We start from the raw sequence: 14,383 nt of genomic DNA on the forward strand, positions 1-14,383 counted from the left end.
GTCCTGTTTGACTGATCTTGCTTCCATACTGTTCAAATCTGCAAAGGTCTTGACCACATGAATACCCACCAAAGTCAACCCAATCATTATAAACCCTACTGTCTTACCAAAACTAGAAAGCAGTGAGAATCTGACAGAAGAACAAGCAGATGTTGCCTTTGAGAGTTACAAAAAGATAACAGAAGAGATAAGTAAGGCTTGCATAATGCCTAATACTTATCTAGTTCCTTACCAGATAAAACTGAAGAAGCCAATAAAAGTTTGTTTAGCATTTACTTCTCCATTAAAAAGAGACATTCTTTCTCCTGCTTGTCTCTTAATTTGTCTTGCTTTCTTTCTAGAAAGATATAGCATTATCTCCTGGGACAACTTTCAATAAGTGAATTCTTATACATACATTTACATTAAAAGTGTCATATGATTACTAGTCATTTACAGTTGCTAATTCTGATTAATATGTTAAATATGGCTACAAATAATAACTGCATAAGCACACTGTAATGTATGCGAACTCAAGTGTGAACTGAAAGCGTGCTCCTGCCAGGCTCATTGGAGCCAGATGGCCACAGCTTGGGGACTTGGGATTCAAAACCCTGCCGCCCTGCTTCAATCACGGACCCACTGCTGGTTTGAACGGCTTGCGCGGGAACACAAGAGTGTATATAGTTGGCCCTGTGGGCCCAGTTAGCCAGTCTTATATGTATGCCTCAAGATGCTGTAATCTATAAAGAGCTGATGATTCACTACCACCTCGCCTCTGCCATGCACCGAACCCACTATATTATACACACAATACATAAATCATGCACAGTTCAGTAAAACAAATACATTTGCCAATAAATCCATATTGCATTGTACTTTATGAAGAATCAGTTGCAACATGAAAGGATTTTTGGTACACCTGCCTTCTCATTAAATTCACTTAAAACAATCATGCACACAACAATCGTGCAAAAGAGAAATATAAACTATAATTTAACACTAAACTTCTATATGGAAATTATTAAATAGGTTATTTCTTTCAAGATGTTAAAATTATTGTTCAGAAGCACAATAAGACTAAATGAAGCATGTTTTTTGTCTAGCTATGCTAAAGCTGTAAACTCAATAAAAGATATAACTTGGATCATGAAATTTTGTTGTATTCTTAACAGTGCAATTTGAGGTTCTCATCAAATATAAATAAACCTGCAATTAGAGTTGTCAGTACATGCTGTTATTCACTACATATCAAAAAGCAGAAAAATACACTGATTTCTCTTGAATAAAAGCTAAAACAAAAAGTCAACAAAATTGTCTTCTAGGGTACCTCCTATAACTAGAGAAAAAGTATTACATTTTTTTCTGTGTAAACTGCATGGCAGAATAAATGAATATAGGCTTTTGGAAAGTATTGCAAATGGCTTGGCACTGTCCATCAGACAACTGTCCTAATGATTATTCAAATTTTGGATTTCTATTCCAGAAAATTAAACTATGCCTGCACTATTTATTTATTTTATTTATTTCTGTTAACTTATAGCCCACCCTTTCCCATAATGGGCTCAGGGCGGGTTCCAACACAAGCACATATCTTCAAGTTTCAAATTTATTTAACAGCCCATAACCCATACACTATAAAAAACATAATTTAAGAATTAAAAATCACTGTATAGCACCCTGACCTGGATAACTCAGGCAAGCCTGATCTCATCAAATCTCAGAAGCTAAGCAGGGTTGACTGTGGTTAGTACCTGGATGGGAGACTTCCTTGTAATATACAGTCAAGCGGACAGGGGCGCAGGGGTGCTCTATTTAGCGACTTCTCTGAATATCCTCCAAGCCCCCAGGAGATATCAGTCACCAGAGGTTGACATGGTTTCCAGGTACAAACAGCACACGCACTCACGCAAAAATATAAAAAAAAATATAACCCCCCCCCCACACACACACACACACACAGCATAGCAGAAGTTTGCCACAACCACAGTACAGCTTTTACAGAGGCTACTTAGGAGTAATCTTAATCTTGGGATATCAGAAATGGCAGAATATTTTAATAGCCATTTTAAAATTCTCTGACCATTTTGTACTTTGGGCAGTAGAAAAAGGTATGGGACAATAAATCAACCAGTGCCAAAGGGCAGTCACAGAAACATTGATCTGAAGGTTATTTTCAGGAAGCGGCTCTTCATCTGGGTTGTTGGTAGTGTTTTACAATGTGTAATCATATATTACTGCTGCAGTTTTGGAACTGCCAATATACTGAGATAATGGGGTGGATCAAACTGAGTTGAGTACTTGATTCCCAGATGAAGAGGGGAACATTTCCATCTAGCATCTTTTTGAAGAGAGTCCCAATCTTGTTTGAGTCATTTTTATTTAAATAACATTTGTCTTCTTGTTAGATTTCTTGATGGACACCTTTTCCAACTGGTATTTGGTTTGATATAGATAAATTGTTTAATTTAACGCATAAGGAGTTATAGGAGTAGAGATTCATAATTAGTTTTAACAATCTCCTAGGGAGATGCACAGCATTTAGCTTGTTCCATAGCGATGACTCCTACTTTGTTTTACTGCTTCAGACCAACATGGCTGCCCACTTGGATCTATCCATAGTGATGTGTGAGACACAGAATTGAAAGCAGCCTTTAAGTCAATAGAGAGCCTGGTGTGTCTAGCACAGGAACAAGCTCTCACTAGAGCTCTGGGCCCTGAGGAATTTGCTGCAATTCCACAGGGACTGTAAAACAGCTATTCCGCCAGCCCTTTAGTTGAGGCAGTGGATGTCACTGAACACCAATATTACCTCCCTGTCACAAGCTGGCCTGCTTTGGAATAGTGACTGCTTACGATTACTATCATCTATTGTTCAGCTATTGTTCTATTGGTTTGGTCAGGCTTGGCAGACATTTTGGCTTTGCTGAAAGGCTAAGAGGCATCCATTTTCTGATCCTGGGAATGGAGAGACCCAGGCCCAGAAAGGAAATATTGTGGGTAATACTGGAATATTTCTTCACCCTTTAGCAACCTCATCCAAGTCTTGTTCTCAAACCATAAACAGCAAAAGGACACAAGCACCCCAGCAGTTCCTGAACAATTGGTCTGGATTGATATGGTTTGCTATCTCTCAGGAAAGACAGCAGAAACACAAAGGTTAAAGACTAAGTGCCATCTTGTTATGAATGAATGTGTGGTACATCTCCAATCTGGTCTCACATTTGTGTCAGGAAAACTTTACTTTAGAATCTGTATTTTCCTTTCATTATTGCTAAAGGCTATCAAAGTAAACCCATCTCCAAACATGTGATGAATGGGTACCCCTCTCAACACATAGAGAGAAATTCATCACCTCTTGCCAAGCTTCAAGGGAAACTAGCCTGCAATAAAACCTGGCCATAAAGCTATTGTCCAAAATAATTAAAATTCCTTTTGGGGGGTTTGCATGTATTTGACACCCTCGTTTCTCACTGGATATTTGAATTCCCCCCTATGTGACTTTAATTTTCCCTTGAAAAATAGACCATCTTACCCGTTAGGCTCCAGGTTGGCTAGGCTGGGCAGAAGCCTGGTTTGGTTCAGGCGGCGGGGCTGGAGTTTGTTCCTCCCAGGTCTCTCTTCCTGAGAGAACTGCCTCTTGACTTCAAGAGAACTTACACCTTCTGAAAGAATTAGATAAAGTATTACCCTCCCCCTTCCCTATCTATCAGCTAACCTCTGTGATTCTTCTTGTGTGCTTGAAATTCTCTGATTGGGATGTAAATATTTCAAATAATTTTTAATAATAAAATCCATTGATTTAACCAAGGGTTTCAGTGGTCAATCTCCATAAACATAGACAGGCTTCCTGCTTACCTCCCACTCGTTGGCCTACCATTTGAGCTAAGAAATTAATATTCCCCAATAACAGCTGTCTGAGGTAACAAATAGTCCACACAAGACTGACCATTACTAAAGCCTGCTTTCTTGTCACTCATCACTTTCTCTTTATCCATCCAATGCAGCAACTTTTTTTTGCAAGAGAGGTGAGTACATCTTACCAGTTACTGTCAGAAGACTGGTCAGTTGATAATTGCTTGGATCAGTCTTACTGCCTTTTTATATATGGGTGTGATCAGTGATCCCCCCCCCCCAAGTATCTGGCATAATTTCAAACATTTATTAGTGCAAATAGAGGTGCGAGCAGTTAAGCCACCTATCAGAAGCTATCTTCAGAAGTTCTGCTGGAAGGGCATCAAGGCCAGGTGACTTCCCTGATTTCAAAGTTTTGATCAATTTGGTTATCTCTCGACAACTAACTGTTTTCTATTGTGGGGGGAGTGTTCAAGATTGATTTCAATGTCCAAATCCATTTCTAGATTGTCAAGTACATATCTGTTTTCTAAGAGTTTATCATACACTCCCTACCGCCACCATGAAAAATACTGAAGGTTTATGGGCTTTGAGAGATCCCTAGACCTTTGCAACAAATTACAGTTGTCTATTAAACCACTTTATAGCGTAAATGTGCTTGCTTTATCTCACCTTTTAAGACCTATCTATCTCACAGGCGGATTCCGCACTCACCTTTCTCTGGGGCAGGCTTCTGTTTCTGGGCGGAGCAAACTGGCGATTTCGCACCAGTTGCTCCGTGCCGGCATTTTGTGCAGGGCAAATCGCGGGTTTACCCCGTGCAAGATGCCAACATGGAGCAACTGGTGCAAAATCGCCAGTTTGCTCCACCCAGAAACGGAAGCCTGCCCTGGAGAAAGGTGAGTGTGGAATCAGCCACAATGTCCCTTGCTTACATTTGGACAAAGTTTCATTATGTCAGCCCTCCTCATATTCCACCCCCTTATATTCAACGCTGATACTATAGTAATTTCTACCACTAATTTATTGAGGGAACACATATTTCCATATTTGCATAATCCTGGCAATTTTCCAACTTCAAGACTCAAGTTTCTCCACTCCCCCCATGTTGTATATTACTCATATATATAAGGCACACACAAACACAGCATAGAATTATTTGCATATGTTTAGTTTTATTTTTAAAAGAAAGCATAGCCCACAGCACCAGGAGGAAGTGTAGGTATACAGCGGATGGAAAGCAGTAGCTCAGAGACAATGAGAGACAAACCAAAACATATGGAAATATAAAAAACTGCATTACAGCACAACTGGTTGGAGCATACTCCATTTTCAAACTGTATTTATAAAAAAGGCAGGCTGAACAAACTTTACCCACTCATATCTCAAAACTCTAAACATAGACAGATGCCATTATGTTCAAATAAACTATTTACAGAGTTTAAGAAGAGGATGTCAGTATACAAGTTACATAAAAAGCAATGGCCGTATTTATCAGCAAACAGAACATTCTCCTCAGTAATGATCACAGAAATGTCTGTTTAGATCCAAAGCATCACTCAGATACAGCAGTGATACTTAGTAGCCTGGAAGCCACATGTGGCATGCCACTTGAGTCTCTTCTGAACTCCATTCCCCCATGTGGCCCCACCTGGAAATGCTGGAAAGAATGGACAATGCCTGAGTTGGGTTGTGAGCCCATCCTCTCAGCCCCTCCCCTCTTCTGTGCATTCACCACATTTTCATCCCAGCCCCTGAGCAGCTGCCAGAAGGAGAGCAAGCTGGCTGCGGAAAAGAGAGTAATACAACCACCACAGTAGCTATCTGGCTACAGTAGGATGGCAGTGATTTTACTCACCTTTCTCCACAGCCAACTTGTTCGACTCTAGGCAGCTCGGCAAACCCTCTTGCCTGAGCTACTATGAATTATGTTGAAGGAAGAGTGAGAAGACAGAAAGGGAAGCCCTTCCCCTCACTCCAAATATGTAAAAGCTGGCTAAGATTCAATAGTGGTGGAGAGAGACAACCTTATGTGCTCAGAGGTATACTGGTTAAAAAAAATCTGTGGGATCTTCTCTTCCAATATGTCCCCCAAAGAGCTCTACGCTTATCAGATCAACATCTACTGACAAACCCCAGCCAAAAGACATCTGCTTAGCCTTGACCAGAGCCTTTTTTGGCTCTGGCTCCAGCCTGATGAGATCAGGGCCCTGCAGGATTTATTACAATTCCGCAGGCCCTGCAAAACAGAACTGTTCCTCCAGGCCTTCAAGTTGAGGCAATGAGTGCCCAATTTATGGCCCCCGCTGCCCAAACTAGCCCACTTTAAGCAGTGTAACAGCCTACAGACAGGACCACCAGCCTGATATGCTGAACTGAGTATAGCACATACCTGGAATGCCGTTAAATTATAGTTCACCAACTTGGTTTAAAATTCGAATTAAATTTTATCATTGGTTTTTAAATTGCAGTTCATAAAAATTGTACTATTGGATTGTATTTATTGTTTTACAGAAAACTCTGAAAATCTTAAAAAAAACCCTGTGAACACTAAATTCCTGCAATAATAGAAGTAACACCTGTAGCTTTAAGAAATGAATGCTTTTAATGGCTGTTACTAGGGAACCATAACAGTAGCCTGCCTTCAAGCCTTGGTTTCTTTTTGTAAACTGCAGGGGGAGGAAGCAGGGCCCTTTCCAGGGCTGTTTTGGTCTTTGAAGACTCATCAGGCCTGGCAGCAACAAGAGGGTGACTTGCTATCACCCCGACCTGCATGATTAATCCAGGTCCAGATGCTTACTGTTCAACAGTAACCACCCCACAAAAGCCAGTGGGGTGTACGGAATACTTTTCAGACCAGGATCAGAAGAGGCCTAGGTTCCAATCTCCACTCTGCCATGAAAAGTCACTTGGTGACTCTGGGCCAGTCGCACACTTTCAGCCTAACGTACCAAACAGGGCTGTTTGAGGATATAATGGAGGAGTGGAGAATGATGTAAGCCACTTTGCATCCTCATTATTGGATAGGAATGTGGGGTATAAATTAAGTAAATAATAAATATAGCTGAAGATGAGGGAGCAGATGAAAGGTAGTAGAGAAATAGAGAAAGAAGCAAGGAAAGTTGTGGATATGGGGGTTGTCAGGAAGGAAGGAGGAAATAGCGTGGGTACATGGGAAGATTAGATGTTCATCTTGTGTATTCCCTACCTTGTGTATTTCTGAAACTTTGTGTATTCCCTACTGTGCAATTAGGGCCCATATGGAAGGGAAGGAAGGAGGAAAAACTGAAGTTAGGTAGATTATCTGATAGGAAGAGAGAAGGAAGCATAAAAGCTATGGGGGCTTTTCAAAAGGAAAAATAGTGGGGGAAAGGGAAATGAGATGCACGTCCTTGCAGGTCCCCCCACTCGTATCTTATGTTATCTGATGACATAGTAAACAAGGCATTCAGTGGCTTTTTTGGGTCGATGGTAATGCAAATGTGGGTTTCCACAAGCTTTGGAGTGAGTGCCACTGACATAGAGGAGACTATCAATGAGATCAGTCAGAAAGCAGTATTTTCAGCCCACTTGTTTATAACAATCACATCTTTACAGTACAAACAGTGTTGCCTGTACTTTTCTTCCCTAGAACAGTGATTAGTGCTGTACAGCACATAGGAAAAACGTTTTGCATTATCCATATCCTGTGCATCTCATGAGTTTCTAGCCAGTTTGTAGCAGTGGTTGACCACTCTAATCCGGGAGAACCGGGTTTAATTCCCCACTCCTTTATATACAGCTGCTGGTGTGACCTTGGGTCAATTACAAGTTCTCTCAGAGCTGTTCTGCTCAAGAGCAGTTCTTGGGAGAGTTCCCTCAGCCCCACCTACCTCAAAGGATGTCTGTTGTGGGGAGGGGAAGAAAAAGGAGATTGTAAGCTGCTCCAAGACTCCAAGTGAAGGGCAGGGTATAAATCTAATTTCTTATTATTATGATGATTACTTAAAAGTGTGTTGGATATTGTTTTCATTTTTAAAAGTAGCTAAAATAATTTCTAATAGTTGACAAAGGGATTTGAGTGCTCAGCATAGTTAATCCTCCACAGATCTCAAACGACAATTAAAACCAGAATAAATCAGGCAAAACAGTAAAACCTGCAAAATTATGCAAAATTCTACACATAGAGCAGTCTATCTTGTGAGGATCAGATTCTTTACTCTGGTTAACAAGGTAGAAGTAACAGCCAAAAACAGTAGCTCTAGAAGCCAATGATTGTTCCTCAGTCTATGAAAGCAGTATCATTCTCATCAATGGATATAAGTAGAATGGCTGCCTATTAAGTTTCATTCTTGTACAGAAAAAAACAAAAAAGGGATTATGTGTCTTTTTGTGCAGAAAATGTAAACCTTTCTCACCTCTGCAAGACAACTGCATCTGTTAAAACTCACGTCTGTGCATAACCACAGACATAGGAACTCTCCTTTCCCTTATGTTGGCCACTCTGTACTGCTTGTGGAGCCTCTTAAGGACTCTGAGGTAGAGAACCCTAGAGGTGAACAACCTGAATAAAAAGAGACTTTCCTCAGTAGTATGTGTATACACATAAAACCACCCATTGTACAGTTAAAAAGATATTGGAGTAGGTTCACTCCTTCTTCCTAGCTCAAAAAGAAGCTGGAAAGTGTCTGGGAAGAACTCGTGGCCAAATGCACTAATCTTCTTAAGTAGCTTTATGTAGTATTTTACAGAATATGGCATTACTTGAAAGTTGGCACTTACAAAAAGAACACATTCATACCACTGTTTTATTTGATACTAGTCCAATTTTCAATTTCCTTGGGAATAGAAAAATCTGCTGTGTCAAAGTGCTCTTCCTATTTTTTTCCCCTGAACAACAACTACAATTGTTAAAGCTCCTTTATTGTTCTTCTATTCTACCTGTTTCCTTTTTCCTTCCTAACACCAGTGGTGCCTTTTCTTTAAAAAGCCTAGAAAGCAAACAAACAATCCAAACAACACTGGCACAGTGCAGTAGAACTTTAATAAAGTCCAACACTGACCAGGTCCGGTGTATTAAACTGCTTTTTCAGCCATTCCCAGGTACAGGCCAGCCTCTCTGATGGTCAATAAGCAGGTGAATAAATAACCTAACAAGTATCCAATGCCACATGCATATCTATGGCTGCATTCCTAGGCTCACTTAGAGGGCACTGTCCCACTGAATTCGGCAAGGCTTACTTTGAGTAAACACAGACAGGATCAGACTGCACACACAAAAATTCCTGGTTAACTACATTATATCCCTAACACCAGGTTTTAGGTTTATTGCCAATAATCTCCCTGAAATAATTACACAGTTTGTGCTGGGGGGAGGCCTTTCACTTTCCCAAACCCAATAAAACCTGTGCCACACAACACAAAAGTAAAAAGACACTCAAGGAAGGCAATTCAAATGTTAAGCATGCTGCGCAGGGGGCGGATACCTTCAGGAAAGTTAAATTAGTGGAGCAACCATCTGATCTGCGGTTTTTCCTCCTCATGTCATCATTGCACTTACCACAAAAATGTAACAGGAACCAAAGAGAGAGAGAGAGCAGTTTACAAAGGTTTTCTCCTAGCTTATGTGACAGCAAAGATCTTGTGTTAAAAAGAATTCCTAGATGCATTATAATTTCCGTGTGCAAGAATGCGCGAAAAGAATGTGCGAGGATACTTCTTTCATATACAGGGGGGAAAGGGAGGAAAGGTTATCAGGACAGCAGAGAGAGGCGCTGCCCTCCCAACAAGGCGTGCATGTGCCAAACGCTAACGGCTCCTTTCAAGCGACCCCGACCATTAGGAGTCTCAGGAACTAACAATGCACTCACTCCCGCGTTCATTTTCCCTATTGGAAAGACACAACAGGCGGTAGAGCAATAGAGCGAATGGCAGATTTGTCTGCCTGCAAGGGCCGTGCACTGAAAGATGGGAGGGGAACGGCTGCAGGAGGCAGGGTTTGCACAAAACTCGGCGGCTCAACTACAAAATCATGCATATTTGGTACTCTCTCGGTTTCTTCTTCCTTGCCTTGATCCGCCTACCCACATTAGAGGCAGAAAACTTGGGTCTGGGGGGTTTTTCCTTTGAAAAGGCACACGATTCCCGTGTTGCAAGCTACTGAAACACTCCTTCGATCGCCCGCTGCAAAACCTGTTTGTGGACCATTTCTCTGTTGCTGTTTCCTAGACTCTGAAACACGTAACGAGCCTATCTGCTGTCTTTCCCCCCGGGCCCCTCCCCACACATACACTCAGCCAACCCGGTAAAATATTCCAGGAGTTTAGAACTTGTGACTAAAACTAGAACTTTACTGGAAACGCTAAACATTGGTTATTGGAATAAATCCCACTGAGATCAATGCGGCTTACTCCCGAGAAAGCGGCACAAGACATTCACGATACGCACACGCAGTAACTTCACACGTTATGGGACTCATCTGAGGTTCCCCAGGGGGAGAGAGTCGCCCCCTTTATTCACTGCATCTAACGTTTAGCCACATGGAAGGTAGTTTGCGGTCCAAACGCCGCTGCAGCTGCTGGTTCCCAGTCTTTCCTTGGTCCACCAATGCAATGCAATGAATGGAAAAGAATCCCCATAATTGTCCCCCCGCGACTTACCCGCCTTCCGAGCCTGCTACTCTTTCACTGCTGCTGCTTTGCAGGTTTCCACTGGGCTGGTAAATCCCCAGTGCCAGGAAGGAAGCGGCCCTGCAGCGCGCGTGGTCGGAATCTCCCCAACCTCAGCCTTTTGCCACCTCGGCCGCAGCAGCCCCTCCTCCGCCGGACTCCCCCCCCCCCCTCCACCGCGGCCAGTCCAGGAGGAGGAATCAGCAGCGGCTCCTCACAGAGGGATCTTCCCTGCCTGTGACTTCCCGAGGGAGGGAAAGAGCGGGGCGAGCAGGGAGGCTCTCTGGCTCTGTCCTGCCCTGGACCAGCCCACTCACACTGACGTCCCCCCCCCGCCCTCCTCCCCCCCTTGCAAACCAAGGGAATGGGGCGGCACGGCTAAAGGGTAGCTCCTGGAAAGCGACGGGGGTGCCCTAACGCGGAGGACGGGAGCCCCAGTGGGAGAGGCGGATGGCCAAGGGACGGAGAGGGGAAGAGAAGCGGGATGTGGTGGTACCCAAATCACAGTAACGGCCAGCTAGGGGAGCGTGCAATTGCAATTGCGGGGGGGGGGGGGCAGACAAGAGTGAATGAGTAACAAATGTCAAGGGATATACGGAGTTCAGGGGGAATTTCTTGGAAGGATGTGCGGGAGTATAATGCACGAGTCGCCTACTGCAAGGGCATATTGCACAGGAAGTATCGTAATAATAAAAAGTGTTGGGGAGGCACTGGGCACCCAATAACTTGGGAAAGCGGACTGAGGTAAACGACGGGTTCCTTGTGGCAGAAGCGAGAGTATAAGTTTAAAGAGAGTGCACCAGGAAGGGGGGGGGGATATATACGCGCCTCACCAGAGACGAAGGTATTTGGTTTGTCTGTTTCGGCGGGGAAGAGACAGTGATAATAATCTTGAGCCGGATGAGGGGGAGAAAAGAGTTCTAAAATATGGACGCGCAGTACCGACTTCTTCATGAGATAATAAAAGGGCAGGAAAAGGGAAGAAATAGGGCGGGTAGCGGCGGTTCTGCTGGGGGCGTTTGTTCCTCCTGCCCTGCGGCGCGAAAGGAAAAACCATTTATCCGGAGACGAGGGCAGCCCCTTGGCTTCCGCCTGGCCGTGGGGAGGAGGCTGGCCGCATCTCTAGCCAAGGAGGCGGAACGTCCCAAGGGGCGGAGGACGAGTTCAGCCGCTGTGTGTTGATAGGCGGGAGGAGGCCCCATGGCTACCAGCAGCTGGCGGGCAAACTGGCGGGGAGGAGTGAGCGTGGCAGACACAATAAAAGGTTCATGCATGGAGCAAAGAGGGAGGGAAGGAGAGCCTCCCCCCTTGGGGAGTTTCGGGACTCCCAGACTCGGTCTCTGCAGCTCATTAGGAGCACGATGGGAGGGGGGCTGTACAGGCTGCAGTTAAAAGCAGCTGCGGAGTCACGACAAAAAGCTGGCCTGAGGATGGAAGCCGGAGACTGAGTAGAAAAACCGGCTGCAGTAGCTGGGGAGTTCCCGCCAAGGACTGCTACTTTTTGGCTATCTGTGTGAGAGACAGAGAAAGGGGAGAGAGATGTTAATGGTACTAGATGCCTCCTTGCCAAAAACACTGTTATGTACCCAGAAATTATAATTTCTTTCTTGAAACAGAAGGCAACACAATACAGCATCCGATAGAGGGACTCCAGGTAAGCTGCAATCACACACACTAAATAATGCACTTTCAATCCACTTTCAGTGCACTTGCCAACTAGATTTTACTGTGTGAACTGGCAAAATCCAGTTGAGTAGTGCACTGAAAGTGGAATGAAGGTGCATTATTTAGTGTGTGTGATCGCAGCCATAGACAGTTTATGTGAAGAGGGAGGAAATTAGAAGACACTGACTGCGATCACACACACTAAATAATGCACTCTCAAAGCACTTTCCAATTGGGTTTTACTGTGTGAAGTGGCAAAATCCAGTCGGAGAGTGCATTGAAAGTGGATCAAAAGTGCATTGTTTAGTGTGTGTGATGGCAGCCTCTGTGTGGAGACAGTGAAAAGAAGAAGGCAGCAGTAAATATAGACAGCATTCCCTATAACGTTTTACTAGAACATATATCCCATATCAAGCTTTGTGACAATTACTGCTGAATAAACATACTCAGAAATATGTAGCCCTTCCATGTAACTGCTTTTAAAATGCTTTGAAGGGTGATATGAGGGCACCTGGCTTCCATTCTCTTTTAATTAAACCCCTAGTTACTGTTTTGGAAGGTTCTTAAATGGCCTCTTACCCCGCCCAAATGCCACCCTGCTTGAGTCCACCATCTCTCTCTCTGACATATATATGGCTAAGAAAAGCAAACTGGTCTCCAGCTCTTCATTGCTTTGTTTATTGTATCCAGATCAAGTTATATTATGACCTTAGGTAGCATCTCTTTTGCCCTCTACCCCACACATCATTAACTATAAGCGTCTCTAATCAACCACCAAGAGTTCCAGCTTTTCCAGCATCTGCTACATGTACTGGAAAGTGCCATCCAAACTGCTTTAAAAATTCCTTTATATCTGAGAAAATATCCACATCCAAAACCCCAAGCAGCACATATTCTTGAAATCTAGTAAGGGTAATGATCACAAGGCAGCTGAGGAAAGTCTAACTCATATAGAAAGACTGGATTCTGTCTATTTGGGCTGAAGACCTTGCTGGAGAAGGGAAAGGCAGAATAATTTACTGTTATTATTAATTTCATTTGTAACCCATCTTCCTCACTGAAACACAAGGCAAATTAGGAAACAAATATAAATAAATAAAACAGCACAGGTCTCTGCTAACACAAGTGATGCAATTTAGCAGATATCTTTAATTTGTGAAGATCCAGAATAGAGAATGAAAATAATCAACAAATTCCTGAAAATTCCCTTCTCTTATTATGCAGGAGGATAAGGTCCTTATGTCCAGATCAGAAGGAAGCCCTGCAAATTCAATTTTGTTATAGACGGGAGTGGGGCTGATGCAGAAACGTCACTGGTAACCTACCATATATTTCACTTTATAATCCTTCCCTGTAGGGGCCTCTGTAGGGCTACTTCAGCAATGTAGGGTATTTCCCTTGCTGGACATCACCTCAAATAGATATCACAAGAGTGAAAGGCAAGAGGGTTGTTGCAGGTGGTAGATGTTTTTTTCTATAATTAACTGTATGCCATACAATTTGAACAGCATCCTATAGGAGCTTGCAGATGTGCAGTCTATAAGGACTAGCAGACAGGAATAATATTGTATGATGCTTTACAGAGTGTTATTTAGTCTTATTCCTAAGTAAATAAGTGTAGGCTTGAAGCCAATGTTACATTTCAGCAGATAAAATAAGGCATTGGAAATTAGAAACAACAAGCCTGTCATATCTGAATAATGAAACAATATATTGTTTCTCAGGCTTATTTAAAATTACTTGGCTCAGAATGAAGGTCTGAAATAGAAAAAGAATAATTATTGGAAACTGTTTCAGACTTCTTGGAGAAAGTACAAAATGCAAACAAAGCCGCTAAATGTTTTTCAAAGGCTTGCATGATGGTCCAAAGGATATTATTTGTAAGTAGTTTAACCCTAACACTTCAGTCCTTCATTGGTTAAACTGGTGATGGCCTGTTCCAGGCATGATCTATTTAAGCATTTCTCCAGCTGGAATGGCACTCTCTAGGTCAGAGGTTCCCAACCTTATTTGGCCTAACGCCCCCTTTTCAGGAAAAAAAAATACTCAGCGTCCCCCTGGAAATCTTCAGCTCCAACTAGCGCAATGGGAACGTGCCACCACCGAGCCTCTTTCAACCCAAAAGCAGCAGGTAGCCGTAAAATGGGGTGCTCTTCAGAGGTTATCAGTCTCTGATAACTGACACCTCTTGCTCTGAATTATTGCATCAAAATTTGAGACAATGCTTGTGCTGTGGC

General features: G+C 43.0%; 1 protein-coding gene across 1 annotated transcript in view; it reads right to left on the reverse strand.

Annotated features, from left to right (window-relative positions):
* LHFPL2 (LHFPL tetraspan subfamily member 2) overlaps positions 1 to 10,628 on the reverse strand; it is a 184,236-nt gene extending 173,608 nt beyond the window's left edge. Inside the window, exon 1 of the mRNA XM_060235860.1 lies at positions 10,473 to 10,628. The gene's annotated coding sequence lies outside the window, so the exon portion shown is untranslated. The remainder of the gene's footprint in view (positions 1 to 10,472) is intronic.
* Between the last annotated feature and the right edge of the window lie 3,755 nt (positions 10,629 to 14,383).

Source organism: Heteronotia binoei, chromosome 4 (assembly GCF_032191835.1).
Source record: "Heteronotia binoei isolate CCM8104 ecotype False Entrance Well chromosome 4, APGP_CSIRO_Hbin_v1, whole genome shotgun sequence".
NCBI lineage: Eukaryota > Metazoa > Chordata > Lepidosauria > Squamata > Gekkonidae > Heteronotia > Heteronotia binoei.